General features: G+C 43.8%; 1 long non-coding RNA gene across 1 annotated transcript in view; it reads right to left on the bottom strand.

Moving 5' to 3' along the window:
* Window positions 1-15,015: 15,015 nt before the first annotated feature.
* Window positions 15,016-25,326, bottom strand: part of LOC147572585 (uncharacterized) — a 419,567-nt gene continuing 409,256 nt past the window's right edge. Inside the window, exon 2 of the long non-coding RNA XR_015245987.1 lies at window positions 15,016-15,104. This is a non-coding gene — a long non-coding RNA (uncharacterized LOC147572585). The remainder of the gene's footprint in view (window positions 15,105-25,326) is intronic.

Below are 25,326 nucleotides of genomic sequence, written 5' to 3'. Positions count from 1 at the left end.
AAAAGCAGTAGAAATAACAAGTAAATAGTTATTCTTGGTAGATCTTTACACATTTTAGTTTTGGTTGTATTACTCTCTACTATGACATGGAAATTTTTCTGAAGAATAGAATTTTGAATATGACTTACGGATCACGTTTTTCAGAGGATTGATTGCAATCTCCTTACATTTTATGGTTGACAAATTTAGAATCGTTGATAGCTTCAATTGACTTCGCTGTAGACTACTTCTCTGTAGTACTGTTTTTAGTTGAGAAAACCCTTCAGGTATTGAGGTATCTGGTAAGCTCTGAGTAAATTCTTCTAGATGGAAGGTTTTTTGTTTTTTGTTTTTCTTTTTTTAAGTTTGATAAATGCTGCCAAATCATCCTTACAGGCGTCTCTGTAGGTTTACAGAAAGCATCGTCAACACAGTACGTGAGTAAACTTTTTGATCTTTGCTAATCTGTCAGGTCGAAGAAAAGGGATCTTAATGTAGTTTTACTTTGCATTTCTTCTATTATGAAGAACCTTAACTTCATTTCATATATTTAAGGGTAACATATATCTCCATTTCTGTGATCGTTCTGTTCATATCTTCTAATTCTTTTTAAAATCAGGTTGTTAGACTTTTTCTTAGCGTAGAAAATATTCTTAATTCCATTTTCAATATGCAAATATATAAATATTTTATGTCAGATATTTTCATATGTACTCTTTTTGCCTCCATTTCTTCAAACATTTTTTACAAAACCTATCAATAAATTATCTGCAACATTTGAGGGCTATCTACAGTTCCTTTCCAGTGCAGACTATAAGTCTACTAAAAAAACAAAAACAAAATAAAATCCAAAGGATCTCAATTAGAAGATTTTCCCCAGAGGTAAGGGTATTCCAAAGTATGACTATATATTTTCAAAATTAAATATTTTTACACTTTTCATGTCCTATCATTTAGTTTGTTCATTTTTTCTTTTGCTTTTGTGGGATTACATTTTGTCATCTTTCTGGTTTCGAGATTTTTTTCCCCCAATAATTACAATTTGCTATGCATTCCAAAAGCTGAAGTTTGGTGTTGCATCAGCTGAACATTTTGATTAAAGATTTGCACCTCTTTCAAACAAAACACAAGTCAATTTAGAGGACTGCTATACAATAAGGTTCAATGCCATTGTTGGATGGTTGGATCGATCTACAGAGTTCTTTAAAAATGAAAACATTTCTAACTTCTGATGATGACAGACAGCAAAGAGAAAAGCATGCCCTGCCATACTGAAACATCTTTTAAGCAAATTCAACAGACCTTTGACACAAAAGGTTATAATTTAGCTGGCTTTGAATTCAGCTTCTATTTTGACCGTGTTTGGACACACTCATCTGTAATATGTGCGCGACAACCAATTCCAACTAGGGTTCTGCTGCACAGGTTTCTCGATTTAGTTAAAGAATTGCTTTTTATCATGATATTGGGCTCCACCAAAGTTTACAACATATTATCACTATAACTGCAAGTAACTTTGTCTCTAAGGTTGAGCGTTTTATCCACATTTATAATAGCATTGGCCATGATGGTAAGTTATTTTACCAAGGCAGAATGACTTCTCAAAGTTTTACTTTGATTTCGTGAATGGGATTTGAAAGACAGTATTGAAATAAACTGATTTTCTATTTGAAGAATCTCATGACACTAATGTAAAACTGACATCATCTGTCAGTGACATTCCCCAGGTAATGGAGCCAGGATTTTTAATAGCCATCATTCCACTTTCACACATAGACAAGTAAAACTTGGAATCAAGAGTGAAATTAATTTAGAAAAATACACATTTGATCCAAATGAAAAGTCATGCTTTCCAGTGTTGTAAATGAACTTGCTACAGCTCTACTTGTGTTACACTGACATTTTTTTTTTTTTTTGAAGTAGATGTCAATGCTCCCTCAGGATATTTTCATCTTCAGGACACTTGTGTCTTCTAATGATACCAGGTAGATGACAAAACAAACCAAAATTCTGCGCAGTGTCCCTTTTCGTCACCAAGTTTATTAAGAATGGAAATTCATTGTTCACCATTTCACTAAATGTGCACTTTTTTTGAGGTCCTAAAAGTCCAGTAAGACAAAGCCTCACTAAACGATAAAATAAATACATGATTGGAGATTTATATCATCCAATAAACAATAAAAGCCGCTGAACAAATGTATTCAGACTATTCTCTATACGATCTACGGTGGGACTATCAAGTCTATATATCCTACGCATATTTCACAAATTCCCAACCTATAATTCCCAATGATTCCCTCTGACCCACTGACTGGGAGTAGCCTCATAGTTTCATACAATTCACAGGCCGTGGCACCGGGCATTCTTTGGTCAGAGCACCAATGGCCACTAGCACACTGAGTGGCCAGCAGCCGCAACAACATTAACACTTCTCCCCCTGGGGCCAGACCACAGGTAGCTGTCCCTAGCTACCTCACCGGAACCCACTTCTTGTTAACAGTGAGTGCATGCTGTCCTTGGAGGGAAGGTGTCCGTAGCGTATCTCTGGACAGGGAAAGGAAAAGTAGGTTAGGTTATCACCTGTCATCTTTCAGATTTCACGACATGTTCATGAGAATTCTGGATGGTACATACGAACTACACACTTTTAGACAAGACCCTGGCAGAAGCTAGAGGTACAAAATAGAAATGACCAAGCTCATCTTAGTTGATGGTAATGCTTTGCTAAAAAATGAAAGGTCCGGGATCCCTGGGAGACTGTGCAGGGTCTGGGATGATATAAACTGGGAGTGTTGCAGCCAAACTACGACACGTGATCACCCGAATGGTAGGGATTGTTTTCAACGGAAGAAGTTTAACAATTATTCATTGTTGGAGACTAAGTAAAGGGTGAGACATTTAAAGATTCATTTTGTCTACCCAAATGAATAATTAGCAGCAAAGGGCAAATATTAGACTAGTTATAGTTGAATTCAGTGGTTCTCAGATTCTTTGTGTGGTAAACATATAGGTTTGAATACGCAACTAGTGAGCAATAATTATGAAGCAAGGATTGTTACGAGACAGCAGGGTCTCCTGGAGTCTATCAAGTCATTCACAGTTACAGCCCGATTCACTTGGTTGCCCTCCAGCTCTGTGTTACTTTTTGAGCCCAGTTGTTTATTGCTTTGGCTATACATGTGCTCTCTTAAATACCCAGAAGGCAATGTTCTCGCGCTTTCCTGTAAATAGGCAGTGTTCCTTTGGTGCCTGCGCGATATGAGCTGGGGCTCTCCACTCACCCGTTGGTCTCCTGAGTTGATCTTACCTCTTGCTGCACTTACGCCAAGGCTCCATCTGACATGCGTTGTCATAACATCACGTATACCCATTGTAGCAAAAGCAATTTTTACGACAAAATGATTTTTTATGAACTCACCGGTATACAGTGAGAAGAACCTATAATTTAGTCTCAGTTTATTGCAGCAATCCCAATCCTCATTCTCTTGCCTCTGTGGTCCCATCCGAAGCAAATTTACATAATCGGCATGGGACTTTTACACATCCGGAGGGAATTTATCCTTTCTCAGATGGCCACTTAACCGGCAGGGGTAAGGTAAAAGGGAATTTAAAGCTGGTACGATGATAGTTAGCCCAATAAAGACTTGCCTGATTCCTGGTAATTCGTAATCTCAGAATTTATTCTGCTTGTATTATTGTAGTAGCAGATTGGGGGGGAGAGTTCTTCTTACCCTTAGCTTTTATAAGTGCTGTACCAAAGTCTTATAAAAGTGAGTATGTCAATTCCTCATTCAACTTCCAACCTTTGTTTACTAAGTCACATCAAACTTGTGTACAACCAGGGGCGACCAATACGTTGTTACACTTCTGCTACCTCATTCATTTATTCATTTACCATTCAACATTCAGTACATATTTTTTGAATATTTATTTCTTTTGAGAGGAAGAGAGAACAAGTCGGGGAGGGGCAGAGAGAAAGGAAAAGAGAGAATCCCAAGCAGGCTCTGCGTTATGAGCTTGGTGCCCAATGCAGGGCTTGATCTCTCGAACCGTGAGACCATGACCTGAGCTGAAATCAAGAGTCAGATGCTTAACCGACCGAGCCACTCAGGCGCCCCAACATTCAGTTCCTATTAACTGCACAGCTAACACTGGCCTGTGTACAGTGAAGGTGCTACAAATATAAATAAAACACAACCCCTGTCCTCCAGGATTCTAGACGGCTGGTAGGTACAGGAAGGGAAGCAAAACTTTTATAGAGTATGCTCATCATCATAATCATGGAGCATATAAACTATAATGGACAAACGGAGGAAAATGTCTAGATCTGTGGGGAAGTTTCCATGAGTTCTTCAAAGAGTGAACAGATGCCTGAGTCGAAAATTTTGCCATACTAGGTGGATTGGGAGTGGTGGATGGAAGGATGTTCCAAGCACAGTCAATAGTCATACACGAAGCAATTTATTTAAGCAGCGAGAGCCACTGCTGAGACGCTGACATGCTGTTTCCTCTATTTGGAACACTCATCTCCCCGCACCCTATCCCTTGACCTTGACCTGGCTAGTTCAATCTCATTTCTCAGTTGACTCCATCCAGTAGTCCTTCCGTGACATACAAAGTCTGGTTTTAGTGCCTTTTTTAAAAAATGTGCTTCCATAGTGTCCTGAACTTCTTCTAACTGTAAAAAATAAATTCAAATTCCAAGTTTCAAAAGCTAGCTTCACCCATAAATTCTCAGTTCCTTGAAGACAGGGACTGGAAGACCATGATGTTCATGGATTGCCCTAGTACGTGGCACAGCTTGTGGTATATAAAAAGCTCTCAGGATTTTGAAAAAAAAAAAGAAAAAAAAAACCTATCAAGTCAGACCACGTAAATTGAGAGGTGATTTTCTCCAAAAGCTGATCAGGGTTCTGTTAGAACCCAGATCAGCCACTGTTTTAATTTTTTTTTAATAGCTCTCCTTTCTCATAAAACTTGGTGTGTGTTCTCCAAAGGACACTTCCGAGTATTTTTCTAATCATTCTTGAGACGGCAAACTGAGACCTTTCCCCTCATAAGATTGCATCAAAATTATAGCTCCACAGTCCACAAAACAATGAACACCTGATAGCAAAAGTAAGGGGAGGTAGATTCACTAGCTGAGAGATTGCAGCCCATCAGACGGGATGGATGGATGAATACTGACAGATGGAACAGTAAGGGGAGTTGTTCAGACTTGATCACTTGCTAGATGAAGCTATGGTGTAAGTAAGATTGGCCCGCCGATTAGAACCTAGGCATGCTCGCAGCTTGGTGTTGGTAAGTAAGGAGGGTAGAGGGGGGCCGAATAATTGCAGACAGGAAGATTCATCCAAGACGTACCTGTGGAAAGCTATGCCAGGTGCATTCCCCTTCCTCTGTCCTTTCCTGTTCACAGAGTGGCGGGCAAATTGGTATTACTCTCTAGGGAAACATCTAGATGCTCTTCTGTGAAGACTGAACTTTCTGGGGCAACCTACTGTTGTTGGTTGAGAGTGAAGGCCCAGAGTAAAGGTTTTCTTACACTGGTGCCTGCAGGGAGCACGGTCTAAGGGGTTGCAGACACTCCCATTCTCATTCCTCATAACCTGGAGGGAAATTGCTGGAGGAGGAGCCCACCCATGTACAAAGACATCTGCCTTCCCATCAAGAAAGAGGCCTGTTGGGAGAATATAGCTAAAAACTCACAGTAAATGCAATCCACTCCATCCCCTTAAAATAATCAGCCTAGTCCTCAATTTCTCCATATAAGAAACACAGAGGGGTCACTGGAAAAGAAGGGAACAAGAGCATGAATGAGAATGGCCAAGATAATAAAGAACAGCTGATCCGGAAGGAAAGAGTGATCACTCATGGACAAAAAGAGGAAAGTGTGCTCTGTGAAAGGCAAAATTAGGGGATATGATTGATCTCCTGGAAATAAGAACTATGACTGCTATGACCAAGACTAGTAGTGATCATCAACTGAGCACTTTGTGTTCCTCCTTCCAAAATATATAGTTATTGTGGGAAGCAGTCGTTGAACCCGGAACTAGGTTTTACAGCGCCATCCCCACCAATCCCCAAATTGCATCTAGGTGAGACCAAATGACAGTTTTCACCAATGGAATGTGAGCAGAGGTGCTGTGTGTCATTTGCATGTCAAAGTTGTTGAGAACCAACTTTGCTTCCTTTCCTCCTTCTGTAATCAGGGGATTGTGAGGCCTTGGGTGATAGAAGGGCCTGAGTACGGAAGGATTCAGGATCCTTGAATCTTCCTATGGGGAGGAGTTGCCTGATGAACAAGGACACCTGTGTTTAAAGAGTTCCTGGGGCATGAAGTAAATTGTGGACTGACATTCAAATTTGGGGGGTTATTTATTACAAGAGCAGATAAAGTTGTCCCAACTAATACAACTGATAAGATTTAATTAAAAAAAAAATCAGTAGACAGGATGATGCGTTGAAGAAATCTCCTAGAATCTAGAACAATTAGGGAAAGAAAAAGAAAACTTGAAAAGATACAGGAGACATGAGGAATTGATCCGGAAGCTCTAAGCACTAAAATGAGTTTTTAGGAAGAGATAATATAGAAAATTGAAGAGAGAAAATGATCAAAGATGTACTAGAAAAAAAGTTCACAGAGCTAAAGCCTGAGTTTTCAGACTGAAAGGGATCAGTGAGGTCTGGTTAAGCCCTGACATAAGATATATACATGCAAAATTTCAGAAGATTAAGGTTGAAAGGAAGACCTTAAAGTCAATGCATGAAGAAACATTATACATAAGAGAAAAGAATTAGACTGGCTTAGGGTTTCTCAGCAGCATCCTTGTATGCTAACAGGCAATAGAGAAAGACTTCAATATTTTGAGGAAGAACATTTTCAACCTAGGTTTCAATCTAGACCTAGTCAATTCTCAATCACTTGGGAGGGTAATACCAGGATCTGTCTAGACATTCAAGACCTGAGAAAATCTACCTCTTATGTACCCTCCCTATTTATTCCAACAAAGTGAGAGAAGTATCAGGAAGGAGGCAATGTGGGGTTCAGAAAACAGCGGGTGTGACTGAGCTAAGAAAATCACAGAGAATCTAAAGATCTGAGCAAGGGGTCTTCTTATTAGCAGAGATGGTTAATGAGTGTATTGTTAAGATGGTTGAACTAGGATTTTCTGTCATTTGTATCTCCATGTATCTAATTATGTATGGAGGGATTCTCTAGAAATCAGAAATCATTGTGCTAAGGTAGGTCGGACCACCACAGCTCTTTCTTACCTCAGGCTGACCAGTTCTAGACCGTTTGGTCCACACCTTCCAAAATTTGGGACCAGATATTTTCCGCTATGTCTTTCTTGGTATCCTTACTTTCCTGTTTCCTGGACTCAAATCTCACTCCCAAAGTCCCTAACATTTCTCCCACAAAGCTTAGGAGTCTTCATGCAAAAAGTCCCAGGGAGCTGTGCCATTTTCCAGACTTCGTCAGGTAGGTGTGCAGATTAGACTCCTAGATTGACCCCTACTCTGTGTTTTCTAGAGCTTGCAAAGCACGGGCCTCTCAATTCTCCAGGATAAAAATGGTTCTGTGGACAATGCTTCTTCCTAGTCTCTCTTGGAGAGTCAGTCATACAGTGCATTAGCATATTAACAACTCAGAACTCTGCAGTGAAGAAACCTGATTAACTTTGTTTCACCCAGTGTCTCCTAAACATAATTGACCACAGAACCCTGCCTCCCCCTTTTTTTCTATTAACGTACTTCAACATCCCAAGGCCAAGGGGCTAGGTTTTCTTTGAACACATTTGGACCAATGTTGTTCCAGCAACGAAGCCAGTCGGTAGAGTGGTATGCGTACCCGTTGCGTGTTTCCTCTGTGGTATGATTTTAGATTATAAACTACTACATGTCTCAGTCCACTCCATTCTGGATTGTACTTGGAAGAGGCAGCCATTCTGTCAGTCCCTGATCCAAGATTCCCTGCACCAAGACCTGGTGTTATTTCTACAGCCAAGCAAAGGGAAGGCTGGGGACCCATTCTGAGTTCTGGGGCTCTTGAATACCATACCTGATGATGTATAAAGATGACAGAAACTCATGTCAAGCAACTTCAAAAAGATAGAGTGGAAATTACATACATGCCATGAGAGAAAAATCAATGGGGTGACCAGAACAATATGTATGCAGAAGCTGAATAAATATTTTTGATGGTGACATGATGATGATTCCAAATAAAGAAGCTCGGATGCACAGGATCCCAAGGGGGTGGAGTAGGGCAGGGGCACCAAGACTCTGACAATGAGATAATTGACTGTGAGCTTGCTCTTGTGATAGAATGGGCGCCCTGGTCCTTGCCTTCTGGCGGCTCTCACGTGAGCAGTTCTGCTGCTCCCTCGGGTCTGCAGAAGGAGTGGGAGGGCGATGTGTAGAACATCTGCTTAATGGAGGAGATGGGACGCTCTGGGTTTGCTCATTCCTTTGAAGTGAAATTTTAAAAGGGAAGTTAAGTTAATTAAATGCAATAGGACTTTGCTGCTTTCCTTTCAAATCAGGTATTTACCGCTGTGGCATTCACCGGCTACTAAACATTTACCACTTGGCTATTCATGTGTACATGAAAGGCAGCGTGCGTGGTGGTTCTAACAGAGACTGACTTGTGTTTGAATCTAGTTCCACCAATCGCTTGCTGTAATTAAGCTAGTAATTGACTAGTCAGGTACCTTTTTGAGCCTTAGTGTGCTTGGTTATGACATGGGGCTCACGTCCTCCCCACGGTGCCAGGATGAGGATTAAATAAAACAATGCATGTAAAGCACTTAGTGCACTACCAGGGACATAGTCAGTACGCAGGAAAGAGTTGCTTCTTGTCAGCGGTTCGTGTACCGTCTCCCAACAAAACTGGTCTTTGAGGGTATGGTGTCTCATCTTTAATCGTTGTATCCTAAGGCTTGGAGCCTTGAACATCGCACGTAGCAATTCATCGTTAGTTGATAGTCCAAGATTATTTGCCTTAATTCAGTAATCTAGAATCTGCTTTTCTATCCTGTACTTACATAGGCCTGGGGAGGGTGGGTAAGAACCACGTTCCCCTTGAGGGGGCAGAGTTCTCCAAGTTGCCTGCCATCTTTACTGAGTTGCGGGGAAAATTTCCAGTTCCTCACCTCACTCTGTCCCTATGGGCCACCCCGGGCTGGCTGGAATGTATTAATGAAGAGCTGAGAAGTCAGGCCATCACCTCACAGTCACACGTATCTACAAAACAGGCGACACGTAGGAAAACACATCTGGATGATGGACTGCAGTTTCCGCTTTCCAGCTGGACTTTTGCACGTCGCGTAGAATGGGGGCTCTCGGGACTTGCAAAGCAGCGGTCCATGGGGCTGCTGATATGCCCAGCCCCCCAGGGGAAAGGCAGGGGAGGTGAATGGCAGGAAGGGAGCCTTCCTGGGGGGCCTCTGGACTCCTCTGCCTGCCAATCCCGGCAGCGATGTGGCATCAGCCTACCTCACCCAGCGAGGCTTAATGGCCGCGCTCTGACTTAAAAACACAGTCCCAGGGAAAGCATTAACATTCTGAGCTCAGCTGTGTCAACCCGGTTGCCATGGCAATGCCAGGAAATATAGTGTGTGTCCGGTGGTTATTTCTCCACACTAATGAAATGGACATTTTTCTTCAGTGAATTGAATCAAAACTAATTGAGTAGTAATCAGTACAGACCCCGAAGTTCAGGGAAATGTAGTCTGACTAGTGCTTTGTAGAAAGGCAGAAACCATTAACTATCTTCAAATGAGATTTTTTTTAATTAGTGGAATCTTAGCAACCTATTACAGGAGGGTGTGAGTGTTATCACACAAAAAGCTCCTCATTTGTTTAGTGCTGGGAGGGGAAATTTATTTTCAATTAATTCAAGTGCTGATAGGGTTCTATGGTTTGGGTGCCTTCTCTTCTCCCCCAGTAAATATCCTAAACTGATGTGTTCTTTAGATGGACATATATATATATATACACATATATATATATACACTTTATATATATATTTATATATATAAATATATATAATATATATTAAAGTCCATCTAAAGTCTATACTTTAATATATGTACACACACACACACACACACATATATATATATAATTCATATTTTGGATTCTCAGGTGTTTTCAGAGAAGGGTGTTTTTTGCTGAGACCAACTGTTCCTGAAGCCCATTGAATAGTGAAGATAAAAAGGCGATTTCTTTTTGCTTGTTTGTTTTTGATATATCTCAGAGCTAAATCTGTTCAACTGCAAATTGCACTGTGATGTAACACGCCACACAGAGAGATGGCTGAGAGCCACAGGGTCATGATCTTTGTCCTCGCATATATCTACAGATAATTCTTTGATTAATCTAATAGTTCTTTTTGCTTCAGTTTGGACTGTGGATATAAAGGAAAATACCAGCACAAATGAATCTCTGACGCAGTAATACCCCCTTCTGAGAACATAATATTGTGTATTATTACAAGTAGGTCTTTATCTCCTTTGAATATGGGTCTAGCTCACGGCAAAGAGACATTTGGTTATGTGCAAATGAGTGTCCCCTTCCCTTCGCTGCAATAAACTAGAAAGTTGTCTCTAAATGTGTAAGACAGCTGGCCTGTCAGGTTTGGTCCCATGGTGGGCTAGGGACGGCTAAACGCATTCCCAATTTTAGACGTCCGGATTCTCTTTATTTGCAGAATCTGCTGAGATGCGTCTGAGCTCCCTTTGCCCTCGGAAACTTCTTATGTCCCGTGGCTTCGGGGAACAGGGGTCCCAATCCTTCTTTCCCTCCGTTAAGGTGATCGATCAGCAGCGGGGCATGATTGATTCCAGTAAGGCTGCCTTCTTGAGGTCGGTACCAGAGCCAGCTTAAGGCAGATGGGGTTTGAGGAAATGCACCCCAACATTTGGTAAACGGACAAACAGAGGAGTTATTTCCCCGGGACTCGGCGTCTAATGCTTCCACCCAGCACTAAATTCACATTAAACATTGATTGCCCTATAATTTTTAAGAACAGCCGGACTTGGCTGGCACACATTAGCGTCTCCTTGAGGTGAGCTAAAGCTGCCTGGAGTCAGTCTCTCAGCCAGTTGGTGGGATGAGGTGCGGAGGAAGGAGCAGCCAAGGGGAGGGAACAGACTCCGCTTTTCCACGCACGCCTTCCGCTTTCATAGCCCGGGGGTCTAAAGTGGGAGAAGCTGCCTTTCTGTCACCATAGCAACTTCAGTGCGTCACCCTGGGATCAGGGGTTTGAAAAGCAAGGAACTGCCAAGCTTGGAGGAGTTAGGGGTGGTAGAAAGAGGATGGGTTTTTGCTAGAAATAAACACAATAAGGTGGCAGGGCGATAGAGGAGAGTGGATTTATGGTTTATGACATTCCTAAAATATCTTTATTTAATAATGAAAACTTCATTATCCGGGCCTGGGTGGAAGTGTTGCTATGGGCCCTCTGAGGATCCCAGCAAAGATCTTTCATCTTGACAGAAGTTCTAAATTACAACATTAGTGTTCTAACCGAGAGGCTGTTATTGCCTATTTGGTCTGTCCAGGGAAATGAGACACACGTTGCTGGAGAGTGGGTTATTGAAATCTAATAGCTTCGAATATTAAAAATGGGGGCTGGGTTGGGGGGAGGTCTCTCTCTCCCTCTCTCTCTCCCCATGAGCTGGGGATAAATTAAGGGATAAACCTGGGATGTTTACCAAAGTTTCATTATTTTTCAGGGAAAAAAAAGTAATTTATCTTTATTACGGCCAAAGCCATTATTACGTTTCACGTCATTAAGAAAGCAACGTAAGGAGACCCCTAAAGCTCATTTTCACACTAACTATATGAACCTATTACGCCTTTATTTTCGGCCCTGGTATTTCTACCTCCTTTTCAGCCGCGCAGCCTGACCTCCAAAAAGTGTTTGGTCTTTGGATGTTTCAAAGACAATTAGGTCTAACTGGCTCCCGGTGTTTGACTAATGGTCAGAACGGATAGCTCTCCAGATCACAGTTCAATTTCTACTCCTTCTGGCGGGGCTGGAAAATGGCCTGGCTGGGCCAGGAGAATCAGAAGAGGCCCACGTGGGTGAGCCGAGGGCTCTCTGCCCTTCTTTCCTTTGCCCCCTCCCTTCTGCCCTCGTATCTCCCCATCCCATGGACACAAATATATTCACCTTCATTTTCTGTCTCCAAAGCCCGTCTCCCAAAAGGGAGGGCAGCTGCCTCTGTTACAATAATAATAATCCAAGAGCGGGCTTGCTATGTGCTAGGCACTTTGTTCAGTGCTTTCAATGTTTTATCTCATGTAAGCCTTGCACCTACTTCTGAGATGTAACTTAGGACTCAGCTCCCAAGTGAGGAAGCTGGAGTCAGAGAAATCAGGCAACTGAGCGAAGACCACATAGTTAATACCTTGCAGCACTGCGCCTTGAATTCAAGCCTTTTCGCTCAAAGCCCAGACATGCCGCTCCTCACGCCTACACTGTATTGCCTCCCAAGTATGGCGGTGCTGAAAGTTTTCTCCTGCCATATCACCCCTGTATCCCACCCCCATTCCATTAAGGCTTTCCTTAAGAGGAACCCAATATTAAACATTCCTTTGCCTTAAGAAGGAGGTTGGATGTCCCTTTGAAAAATAGAAATGTGTTCCTGGGGATAGGGTGGCAAGATTGCTGCCTAACTTTGGTCAGCAATGATGTGTCATTTATTGAGGGGGTTGGGGTATCATACTACACAATAATTTAGTTCTTCTGGAAATACCAAGTGAGATACGGCATTGAAAATGTCTTTTCGAGCCGCGTGCCAGACAGGGCCATATCCTTACACGTGACTTAGTATTATGATGATCCAGAAGGGTGTTCACCGGTCAGCATGTGACTACAGAAAACTTCACTCATTGGCAGAGAGCAGGGTCCTGAGGGGTTACAAAGTAGATCGGTCCGCGTGGCTGGAGAGAGAGAGGAAGAAAGGCCCTCTGCTCAGGGCACTGCTGGGAAGTAGGCTGGAGAGAGGCCCTGCAGAGGGCACCCTGGGCAAACAAAGAAAGGGCACTAGGTGTGTGTGGGGGGGGAGGGGGGTGCGTGCGCGGGTATGCAGACATGCGTGCAGCATGGGCATACATTGTGGAGAAAAAGGGAATAGAGAGGCTAAGCTGAGGAAAGGAGGTGGCCTCTGACAAAAGGCAAAGCCAACACTGCGAACCAAACTTTTCCTTTCTCATTCTTTATCCTTTTTCAGGGAAGGGCTTGTGGATCTAATTCAGTGGTTTCCAAAACTGACTGCGGTTTAGAAAGAAGACTTAAGGACCTTCCCAGGCACTACTCAAGACTCCGAGTAAGTAAGCCTGTGGTAGGGCCTGGGGATTCGTACTTTTTAAACACCTTTCTGGGTGACATCTACGGCGTGCTCAGCCTCGGGGCCTGTGCGAACACGCGGCCCGCACGGCTTTTCCATTACACGCCCTGCCTTCCCCTCTTCCCTATGAGACTGCACCTGCTTAACGCCTCCTCACCACAGCTCCTGGGCTGGCATCCCCTCCTCCGCGTGCCTTCCCTGACCTTGTCTGCTCCTTTGTTACGCAACCCAGAGAGCTGAGTTCTCTTCCTTCAGAGCGCTTCTCTCAATTCGTAATTATATTCTTAGAAGGCGAGATTCCATAAACATGAAGCAAAGACTATATTTGTTTTATGGAACACCAGTGCCTCTCTAGTACCTAAAACAGACCGGAACATGGTCTGGTGATTAACAATGTATGTACTTTTTATTGTTTGTCTTGGCCTGGGTTCCCTAGACATTAGGGACGACTGAGGAACTTAATAGCTCTTTATTAGGGAGTGCATTCCAGTGGAAAGAACTGTTAGGATATAAGAAAGCTAAGACAGTAAAAGGGAAGAGCAAGCACAAGGGAAGCATTGCTGAGCCAGCAACAGCTTCATAACCAGTGCAACGGATGGTCTTCGGCTAGGCTTCCTGAAAGGCCTAGAGAATTAACTATCTCTCTAGGTGGAGGAGAGTAGGGGACCCGTTGGCCTCCCATTGGTCAAAAGTCAACTCGCGAAGCATGAACTTCCCTGCACTTCTTGGTGGCGTCTTGGCTGCGGGTCGAGGGCGCAGGTCCAGGCAGTCGGCACGAGAGGCAGTCCTCCCTCTTTTCTCTCCACTTCATCCTTTTCTCTTCGTCTTCCTAGAACATTGCCAGTGTCGGTCCTTTGGTCCCTTTCTTGCATTCTCTGCCTGTCAGCCAAGACCCTCCATCATAGACCCACACTCTCTATTCGACTTGATTTTCAAGGACGTCCTTTTTAACGGGCTGGCTTCTCTGTACCGCACACATGCTTTTGGTCATTCTACACTTCATGTCCTTTTTAAAAATGCCATTTCCTATCCAGAAGGCAGACGGCTTTCTCTTGATCTCCACGTGTACGGATCCTTTGTATCTTTCAGCGTACATCTCAGGTTTCACATTCACCGGACATCTTCCTGTTATGTGTTGAATTGTACCCCTCTAAAAGATGTTCAAGTCCTCACCCCTGATACCTGTAGATATGATCTTATTTGGAAATGGTTCTTTGCAGAGGATCAAGTCGAGAGGAGATCATTAGAGCGGACCCTAATCCAGTAAGACACCTGTTCTCGTGAGAAGAAGAAACGGGAGACAGATGTGCACATGAGGAGAATGCCACGTGAACATGAAAGCAGGGATTAGGGCGATGTGTCTCTAAGCCAAGTAATGTCAAAGACGCCAGCAAGCCCCCAGAAGCTAGGGAAGATGGAACAGATTCTCCTCACGGAGAACCTGCCAACACCTAGATTTGGGACTTTTAACCTCTGGAACTGTGAGATAATAAATTTCTGTTATTGAAGCCCCTAATTTCTGCTACTTTGTTAGAACAGCCCTAACAAACTGAGGCATTTTCTTAGAGTTCTCTAGCTATTACTGCCTTTCTCATTCAACATTTCTAAAGCATCCAGCCTTTACCTCACAATTTAACTTTTTTAAACATTTATTTATTTTTCAGAGAGAGAGAGAGAGAGAGAGAGAGACAGAACACAGTGGGGGAGGGGCAGAGAGAGAGAGAGAGGGAGACACAGAATCTGAAGCAGGCTCCAGGCTCTGAGCTGTCAGCACAGAGCCTGATGCGGGGGCTCAAACCCATGAACCGTGAGATCATGCCCTGAGCCGAAGTTGGATGCTTAACTGACTGAGCCACCCAGGCGCCCCTCGACTTAGCATTTAAATATATCCTTGCTTGTATTGTGAACAGTGATTATGTGCATCGTATGTCTTGTTTCCCAGTTAAGCAGCAAGATCTTCAAAGCTACAGACCATGGCGGATACATAGCTCCTAATCCAGAACTAACACGTAGTAGTTGCTCAGTAAATGTCTCTTCCTCCGTCAGGCTGGGCCGTATGAGATTTAGGTCTGTCTGGTAATACGCAGCTCATCCTTATCTTTAGTTACAGTATGTGAGGCCAGTGGATAAGTGTTACTTGGGAAGTCATGTTGCAAGTACTAACAGCCAGGTCCAAGCTGAGCTGCCGTCTTGGCTAACGACTTCAAACGGGAGCCAAGGTATTTAGTTCAGTTGGTGCCAAGAGGCCACGGATACAGGTGGCTGCCTCCTGTTCTCCCAGATGAATACCTAAGGCTGAATGCAGGGTCCCTTGGCAGTTATTTGATTCATTCCCAAGCCATCTGCAAGGCAATGCCAGGCATGTTTCAAAGGGACAGGAAAAGGATGAGTAATAAATATTGTTGTGTTGCCCATTCTTCTCATCTAGAGGGCACCAAGGCTTGCCTCGTGAATGGGGTAGGTAGGCTGGGTTGACCCAACATTCCTGGTCCTGGATTAACACTATTCACAAGAAGCGTGTTGGGTTCTAGCCAGCCAAGAAGTACCTGTATTTTAACCCTGAAAGTCTCACATTTCCGGATTCTGGAAAGACCTCAGAGGGATCAAAAATCTACTGGTAGACCATCTAAGACCCGATTTCTTAGAGCTAGAGACCTAATATGTCTTTCAACATATTTTACATCAGGAGACCTGGCCAAGGAATATGTGTCTACACTTAGGGATGGCCTCTTTTCTTGATGGCTTTTCATAACTAGGTTTGTCATGAGAGTACACAGGTTATTAAGCAGGACATGGCAGCTACTGTCCATTTGCTAACATTTTCCCAAGCTGGTTCAGACAGTGGCCCACTTCCGATGGCAGTGTCTTACGTTGATGACCAGGCCAACTGGACCACTGTCCCCATTCGAAAGAGTCTGAGTGGAAGGCACCCCGGTGGCACTCCCACAACAGTGGCCTCTGCAGAGCAGGAGCTTTCTTTCATGTCAGATCCTCCTTGCCTTTCATGTTCTCTCTCCAACCTGCCTCAAGAAAAACACTGCTTTTTCTTTTTTCACTTATGCCCCCTAAGCTCTGGTCCTGCCTGCTGAGGACCACGTAATGTGAATTTCAAGCTGTGTAGAGCTAGGCTTTCAACCCCGGCCAGCTCAGGTCATTGGGCATGGTGAACTTCTATGGTCCTGGGGAGAAGCGCTAACCAGGCTGTTGAAAGTGATAAGGAGAACAATCATCACGAGAACTGCCACTGTCCAAAACACAGAGCTTGTCACTGAAAACGACACCTGACTAGAGCTTACGTTGAAGTGAGCCCTGAGCTTCTTCAGAGAGAAAAGAGGTGCCAGTCACATGAGGCATGATTCCAACCACTGGGATCTTCAGGAATGTATGGATAATGCCTTCTTGTTCAAAACCATTTGGATAAAATAAAATACATCCACTTTTTGCAGGGAATTGAACTGATTTTTTAAGGGATCATCAAAAGTAGAAAGGTAGAGTGATAGGAAGGTTTTTTTCAAGATTGGAGAATGATGCCAGCTTGGGTTAAAGCTGTTTTGAAGGTAGGGACTCCTAACACTAAGTTGGGTTCTCTAAGCATTTATAATGCTGTGCAACCTAGTAAACCTTTGCAACTCATCAGGCCCATGCTCCTCTTACCTGTTCTTATTGCATTTTCCTCTTTGAAAATAAGCCCATCTCTCCAATGAAGTGGAGAGTTGGGATGAGTCACTTTGAATGACAGGCATAGTAGAGCTATTTTTACTGTTTAGATGGATCCTGGAGTAAATGAGTTTAGAAAGCTAAGAATCGTTTACTTTTTAAGGGGGTTAAATTTGGAGTAACATAGAGGTGAACCTAAAAAGATAAATTTCTAAGTACACGGTTGATAAGATACGTTGGCTTTGGAGCTGGGTTCTTCTCTCTCTTTCTAGTTGGAATGCCAGTATGTTGAGCTATTAACACTGCCCTATGAAGGTTTTCATGATAGTTCAGTGAAATGAGAATATGACAACCAGGGTTGGCACTGACACAAGCCTGGAATGAAGAGCTTCCTCAAATTTTGCATGCAAGCACCTCTTTTACTCAGTCCTGTTAAAAAATACCCAGCATGAGGTTTGGCACAGAACTAGATATTCAGAGTCCCAACTTCCTCGATCTTAGTTGATGGAATTGATCAGACGATTTATACCCTAACCTCTTATGTTCCACCCTGGGCCCATCAGTGTTTCCCATTCTCCTTCTCTAGGTGTCCAAGTCTGATGCATAACCAGGGTCCCAGCCAGCGTAAGTCTGTGTGTGGATGGAGAAAGCGAGATTTTGAGTCTTTGGGAAGAGTCCAAACAATTGCACAATTTTAAGGTGAATGCCGTCTATCTTGCCCCTCTGGCAGGATGAGGAACCAGGTGGCAGAGTTCATCTCTGGCACCAGTGGCAAAGGCAGTTTTAAAGGAAATGTTGAGAGTACGGTGTAGGTCTTTAAGAAGTCTTGGATTAGGGCAGGAAGACTTTTCATCTCCTTGGTTCCCATGAGAGTGAGCCTCTCCCCTGAATTGACTCGGAAGACCCCAACGGCCTGTGTTTAAATCTAGGCCTGGCCCTCGCTGCGTGACCTTGAACGTGTTGTATGACCTTTCTATGTCTCAACGTGCTCATCTGTGAGAGGGGCATAACGTGATATCAATTTCATAGAGGATGTGAGGAGTACGTATAAAGATCTAGTGCGGCATACATAGTAAGCTCTCAGTAAGTGTTATTCGGTGACGTTATTATTATGTCAATGACCACATAGAAGAGGAGGGCTGTAACTCAGCCAGAGAAATGATCCTACACAGCAATCGACCGCTTTATGGACACTTGTTATGCGGAGGGGGATGATTTGGCTCCAGAAAAAAAAAAAAAAAATTGCGGCACAGGAGAATTTTAAACAACGCACCCTCCACTGCATTTAAAATATGCCTCATTTCTCCAACCTAATTTACACCCTTTATTTAGAAACACACCTTTTGTTAGAACAGCGCACACCTGCGATGGGTATTAACAGCATCCACTGCAGAAACTCGAGTTAAGAAACAGGAAGAAATGAAAGGACCTAATATTAATGAAATACCAATCATGCGCTAGGGAGACATACCTTATTTGATTAATTTTTCTAAAGAGTCATACAAAGTGCCTCGTGTCTCTTTCGTAGATGTGAAAGAAGTAAAATTTTCCAACGTCAGAAAGCTGGTAGATGTCAGAGCTGTTGATGCTCATTCTATTGGACCATGGAACTCTTGACGAGAGCAATCTGTTTTTAAGGTTTATGTATTTATTGCGGCGCCTGGGTGGCTCAGTCGCTTAAGCAGCCAACCTCGGCTCAGGTCATGATCTCACGGTTCGTGGGTTCCAGCCCCGTGTCAGGCTCTGTGCTGACAGCTTGGAACCTGGAGCCTGCTTGGGATTCTGAACCTGGAGCCTGCTTGGGATTCTGTGTCTCCTTCTCTCTCTGCCCCTCCCCTGCTCACGCTCTGTCTCACTCTGTCTCTCAAAAATAAAGAAGTGTAATTAAAGTTTATTTATTTATTTTGAGAGAGAGAGATGGGGGTGGGGTGGGGAGAGAGAGAGAGACATCGCATGGGCACGCACATGAGTGGGGGAGGAGCAGAGAGGGAGAGAGAGAGAGAGAGAGAGAGAGAGAGAGAATCCCAAGTAGGCTCCAAATTGTCAGCGCAGAGCCCGACTCGGGGCTCAAACTCACAGACCATGAGATCATGACCTGAGCAGAAACCAAGAGCTGGACACTTAACTGACTGAGCCACCAAGGCAAACTGATGAGAGTAATCTTTATTCTTTTTCATAGTCTTTTCCTGTGTCCCCCTTGCCGCCCCCTTCCTGTTCACCCTGTTGTCCTTGACCTCTCACCCAAGGACTCCCTATGCCTCTCAAAGGAGAAAAAATGAGCCTCATTGGCTCGGGAACACATTTATTTGGGGTGTGGGAGAACAGCATGATGGACAATAGGAAGCCACGATACAATGCTGTAGTGCAGCTTAATTAAATTAGCTCAAGATAATGGTATATCCTGAAACGGGAACGCATCCATTGATGCTGTTATTATTATCAAGGACACGAATGGCCCATTGAGGATTGATGAGAGAATAAACTGTCCATATGCTGTGAACCATAAGGAAACAATTGATAGGAAAAACCTTAGTGAGGAACTTTGGATGGGATTGATAATGCATCCTCCACGATAAAACACACACACACACACACACACACACACACATACACATGCATAGTAAAAGGGATGTATGCTTGGCATCTGGTTAATCAATGAACTGTGAAGGGACTGAGACAATAAAGTGAGCAGGTTCCACATTTATATTATAATATGATATGTTTATAGGATGGGAACACTCAAAAGTGATTCTGGCAGCAATGTATAGGATCTATTTTAATTGAGTTCATGTTCTGCAGCAGAAGCACAGACTTCATCCATCACTCAAAGAAGGGGGTCATAGGAAGGGAAGATTTTGGCCTCGTCTGGCCCTAGAAGTGGCCTTCCGTTTTTACTAGACGTAACGTGTACAATGCATTATTTTAGCCGTTGACTATTTAGCCAGGCAAGTTGTTTAGGAAGACACAAGCCTTGGCTGCCCTGTCTATACCCAAAGGATGTTAAAATAAAATATGCATATCTTAATGCCTTCCTGAAGTCATAAGCATGTTCTGGTTCACCAGGGATCCGTCTCTGCTGGTATGATCTATGGTGTTATGGACAGAGGGGAGGTAGCTGCAGCCAATTATACCCGTGGAGCAAATCCGGGGACGAAAAGATGTATTACAGGCACAAGGAATGATTTGCTGCTGAAAAGGGCTCCATTAGCCCAGGAAAGAGGTTAGAGGGAAAAGGTTCACAGCATAAGGATGCAGATACGTGCCAGGGAATGTCATGAAGGGCTGCCAAGGGTGAGACAGAGGGGAACTCCCCACCTGGAAAATGTTCCTCCTGATGGCAATCTGTTCCAGGTGAAATCAAACGGTTTGCAAAAATGTGCTGGGAATCGCAAACGTTTTGTGGGTTGGGGACGCGAAATTACGCAGCGAGCAGGCCTTATGCATGTAGCCTGTGGATGGCTTATGAGTATTGATCTTGAATCTTGATAGGACCCACTGGGTTTGCGCTCAGGCCCACACGTTCAAAACGGAGATATTCCCCCCAGCCCATTCAAGTGAATGGAGCAGGATTCGCCCTCTGACAGTCGCTCTACCGTCAAGCTCTGACAAGTCTCCGAAAGTGCCCGGCCCCGGACTTCTCTGGTATTCCACTCCAGGGGCCCTAACCAGGATGAGGATGGGAGGTCTACCTCTCACTGAGTTGTGTATTTATATCGAACGGTTTGGGGGCACCTACTCTGTGCCAGGCTCCGTGCTGACTTCTGGGAATAGAGTTCTGCTCACAGTGCTTATTTATAGCTAGGGATAGAGAGAGTTGGATCAGTAATTATAATGAAGTGTGATCAGTTCTCAGATAGAAGAAATACAAGTTTCCATGGGAGCAAATAGCAGGGACGCCTCATCCGGACTCCAAGAGAGAGAAAGGCTTCCCAGGGCAACAGTGCTGAAGTTGGGAAAACACAAACAAAAACAAAAAAAGGAACCATTTCACAAAACCGCTCACCATCCTTTGAAAGGGCAATGTCAGCTCTTCACCCCCACCCCTTCCCTTCGCCTCATGCCCTCCGGCCCTGAGGAAATCCCTAGAGGTTCCCGAAAGGGCCACGCTGTCTCACGTCTTTGAGCCTTTCTATTCTGGTGTGAGCCTTTCTATTCTGGAGCCTTTTCACAAGTCAGTTCCTATCTATCCTTTGAAACTCTTTTCATCAGGTAGTCTACAAAAGCCAACTTGCAGGGTAGTTATTGCTGTCAACTCGCGCACAGGCGTCGGTCTGATTCTGCCCCTGAGTTGTGAATTCTTGGACCAGTGACTCCACTTTGCTGAGCCCCGTGTTCTAATTTGCAAAATGGGAGTAATAAAAGTACTCACTATGGGGATTTGAAGGGACCTAATAAATGGTGGTCCTCCTTTCCATCCAAGTTTTGGATACATTGGGATATATGACAAAATAATAAAGCAGATGAGAAACTAAGCATCCACGTTTTTAGTGATTAAGCTGCTACTAAAGAAAATGGTTGTTACTATATTTTATTGACTGTAGGATGTCCTTTCTGTTCACATGGAACATCCTTGTTTCTTTCTTCTTAAAATTATTTTTGAATGTTTATATATTTTTGAGAGAGAGAGACAGAGTGTGAGCGGGGGTGGGGAGGGGCAGAGAGAGAGGGAGACACAGAATCCAAAGCAGGATTCGGACTCTGAGCTGTCAGCGCAGAGCCCATCGTGGGGGGTTGAACTCACCAACCACGAGATCATGACCTGAGCCGAAGTCGGACGCTTCACCGACGGAGCCACCCAGGGGCCCCTCACATTGAACATCTTGGGACTGAAGGTGCATTTCGCAATCAACGGCATCTTACCATTGCTTCTGGCCAGGTGGCCGTCATGACATTATCGGTACCTGTACACACGCGAACTTGAGTTACTCTTGCGGGCAAGACCAGGCCACTGAACCTCTGGATGTTTCTGTGAATAAACTACTGAAGATCATTTACAGAAGGAACATAAGTCCTGGTTGTTGCCTAAAAACTTTCTACTGACGCCTTCGAAAGGGTAAAGTGCCAGCCTTACCATCGGCAGAATGGATGTCTGTAGAAGCAAATCACAGAGCGCTTTGAGTCCTGTACGACATCTTGCCGGCAAAAAGGAAAAGGTAAAACTACGAATTAAAGATGTAGATGACTCTGGGTCAAAACGTGTTAGACTCTGGGGGTGGGAGCCTGGGTGGTTCAGTCAGTCAAACAGCTGACTCTTGGTTTTCCCTCAGGCCATGATCTCCTGGTTCAGGGGATGGAGCCCTGTGTCTGGCTCTGTGCTGACAGCTCAGAGCCTGCTTGGGATCCTGTCTCTTCCTCTCTCTCTCTGCCCCTCCCCCGCTTGTAAACGTGTGCTTGCTCTCTCTCTCAAAATAAATACACTTAAAAAAAAAAACCAGGCTCTTATGTGGATCCTGAGAAACTTAACAGAAACCCATGGGGGAGGGGATGAAAAAAAAAAAAGAGGTTAGAGTGGGAGAGAGCCAAAGCATAAGAGACTCTTAAAGACTGAGAACAAACTGAGGGTTGATGGGGGGGTTGGGAGGGAGGGGAGGGTGGGTGATGGGTATTGAGGAGGGCACCTGTTGGGATGAGCACTGGGTGTTGTATGGAAACCAATTTGACAATAAATTTCATATATTGAAAAAAAATAAAAAAATAAAAAACAAAACAAACCAAAACAAACAAACCAAGAAAACAGGCTCTGTAAATTTTTTAGAAAAATGATGACCAACTTATTTTCCTTTTTATGCATGCAGAAGAGTGATAGCTCACAAACACTAAAATATGTCTAAAAGAAACAGTCTCATTCAACAGGTATTAAAAAAATCAAAGTGATAGAAAGGATTGCATTGCTTAATTATTAGTCTTTTACTTTCTTTGTGGTACATGAAAGAACGGGTCAGCCTTCCACTTGATGGCGTCTTCTATGAGATGAAATACAATGTATCTGCGAGCGAGCCGGCTTCCAAATGCTGAACCATAGAGCTAAGCCACTTTATCCATGAGGACCAGATCCCAGTGTGTTATAGTCTATAGGGGCAGGGTGGAATTATGCTTCCTGTGAGAAGCTTGTTCCACAGAAAAGGGAAGCAGAAGAAGGAGCTAGATTATATGTCTAATTCCTTCTCCCAAACCCACAAATCAGATTAAGTCGCTCTTTCTCTGTGAGGTGGGTGGAGAGAGTTTAGGAGTGTTATGCACACAGAGTTGTCTCCATGTGGAAGGAAAGATCAGAGGTGGCAAGAAGTGTCTCACAGGTTTTGTGTGAAAGTGAAATAAAATGGGTATTTTAGACATTGCTCGATTGTCTTTCTAGCATTCAGTGTTATTGATGAGAAGTTTGATGTCAGTCTGATTCTTGTTGTTCTATCATTTTTTCTGTTTTATTTTGCTCCCCCATCCTTTTTAGAAGGTTTTTCTCCTTTGCCTTAGTGTTCTGAAATTTCAAAAAGGTCTGTGGAGGTATGGGTCTTTATTTTTCACTTTAAACTGCTTAGGATTTTGTTAGCACTTAAACTTTGAAATTAATGTGTCTGCTCCTTTCTGGGAAATCGACTGTTACTCATTTGACAATCTCCTCTCCTCTGTTTTTCAGATCTAAGTTTCTGGAACTCCTCTTACTCAATGCTGGATCTCCTGGACTGAACTGAATGCCTATGTCTCTTATCCTTTCCATTTTTTCCATTTTTCCATTTTTTAAGGCTGCCCCCCCACACCCTTCATTTCCAACAGTTTCCTCTTCTCTTCTCTTCTCTTCCCTTCCCTTCCCTTCCCTTCCCTTCCCTTCTCTTCTCTTCCTTTCCCTCCCCTCCCCTCCCTTCCCTCCTCTACTCGTCTCTTTTCAGGTAGGCTCCGTGCTCAACATGGGACTTGCACTCACTACCCTGAGATCAAAAGTCACATGCTCTACCGACTGAGCCAGCCAGGCATTCCCTCCGATAGTTTTCTTATTATTTCTTTTCTCATAGCATCTTCCCCTTGTTTTACAGATGTAGTATTTTCCCGAACCTCTCTGGAGACTTTTGGCAGACTGGAGGAAGTCAGAGATGTAAAGCAAAATGGGTTTGGAGCTGGTATGGTGGACGGTTTATTCTACTGATGTGGTTCTGAATGCTTCCCTGGTAGGTTTCAGGCTTCACTACTTCTTGGGGTAACACATCTCACGTTGGCAACTTGAAAACCTGCTGCCTTCTGATGCTTCGTCTCTCTCTGGATATCTTGGCTAGGAAGCCTCACATACCTTCCTGGCACCCTGAACTTCCCAGGGTCAGAGCATATCCTTACTGAGCAGCTACTATGTGCTAGAACCTCCCCTTTCTCCTTTGCTTTGATCCAGCATCTGGGTCATGGTGTGCATTCAGTAAGTGCTTACAGAATCTATGATTTTATTTAAATGGATTTCAATAACTGTCTACTGAATATCTCCTGTTTATGTACCCAGCAGAATACAAAGCGTTGTGTGTCATTAAACACAAAAACACCACCAACAAAAAAGTCACAGCCAATGTCACTGTGGAACTTAGAGTTTAGTAGAGCAATTAAGCCAGCACGAGGAGCCAAACTGAATAACAATACAAGACGGTATTCAGATAAGACATGTCAGAATGCAGTCTTCAGATGAAGTGCACAGAAGAGAGATGCTGTCGGATGTAAGTGCTGGAGCAGGCTTCTGGAAGGATGAGCCCTTTGAAGGGGCCATTCCCATCAGGAGGCCACCAGCGGTCAAGCTTCACAGACAAGAGCTATGTGGACCTGTCACTTCCTAGTCATTGTCATTCACACAGTGTTATTTACATCACGTGTCTTCCTCTCAGCCTATGGCGACGAGGAGGCACGGTCCAGGGCACTAAATACGCTTTGCCACTTCCTGCTTGGTTCCATCACTGACACGGGTGGTGATCATGCACCCAGCAGTCTTTCGAGCTGGGGCAGCAGTAGCTTTGTGGGAATGTGGCCACTCTTTTCCCCCTCTTGCTCTCTGTTCATATCTCGGGCTACAGACGAGCCCATCGATTGCCATCTCTTTGATTTGTATTCCTCTGATGCCTTGTTATTTTTTTCATCCTTGTTTCCCTTTTCTGCCTAATGGCAGGTGGCAGTCAGTTGGACAGGACTCAAGCCACAGCTATTTCTCCTTCTGCCTGGATTTCTTATATTACTTCTACCAAAAGCTATTAAATGTTGCTGTTGACATTTTCTTGTTGGCCACATGACAATCACAACACTCAGATCTCCAGCCAAACACCTGCTCAGGAAATATGTTGCTGAGAAACTTGAAGCCTTTCTTCTC

Source organism: Puma concolor, chromosome E4, assembly GCF_028749965.1.
Source record: "Puma concolor isolate L17-30 chromosome E4, mPumCon1.1.hap2, whole genome shotgun sequence".
NCBI lineage: Eukaryota > Metazoa > Chordata > Mammalia > Carnivora > Felidae > Puma > Puma concolor.
This window is presented reverse-complemented; position numbering and strand designations above follow the sequence as displayed.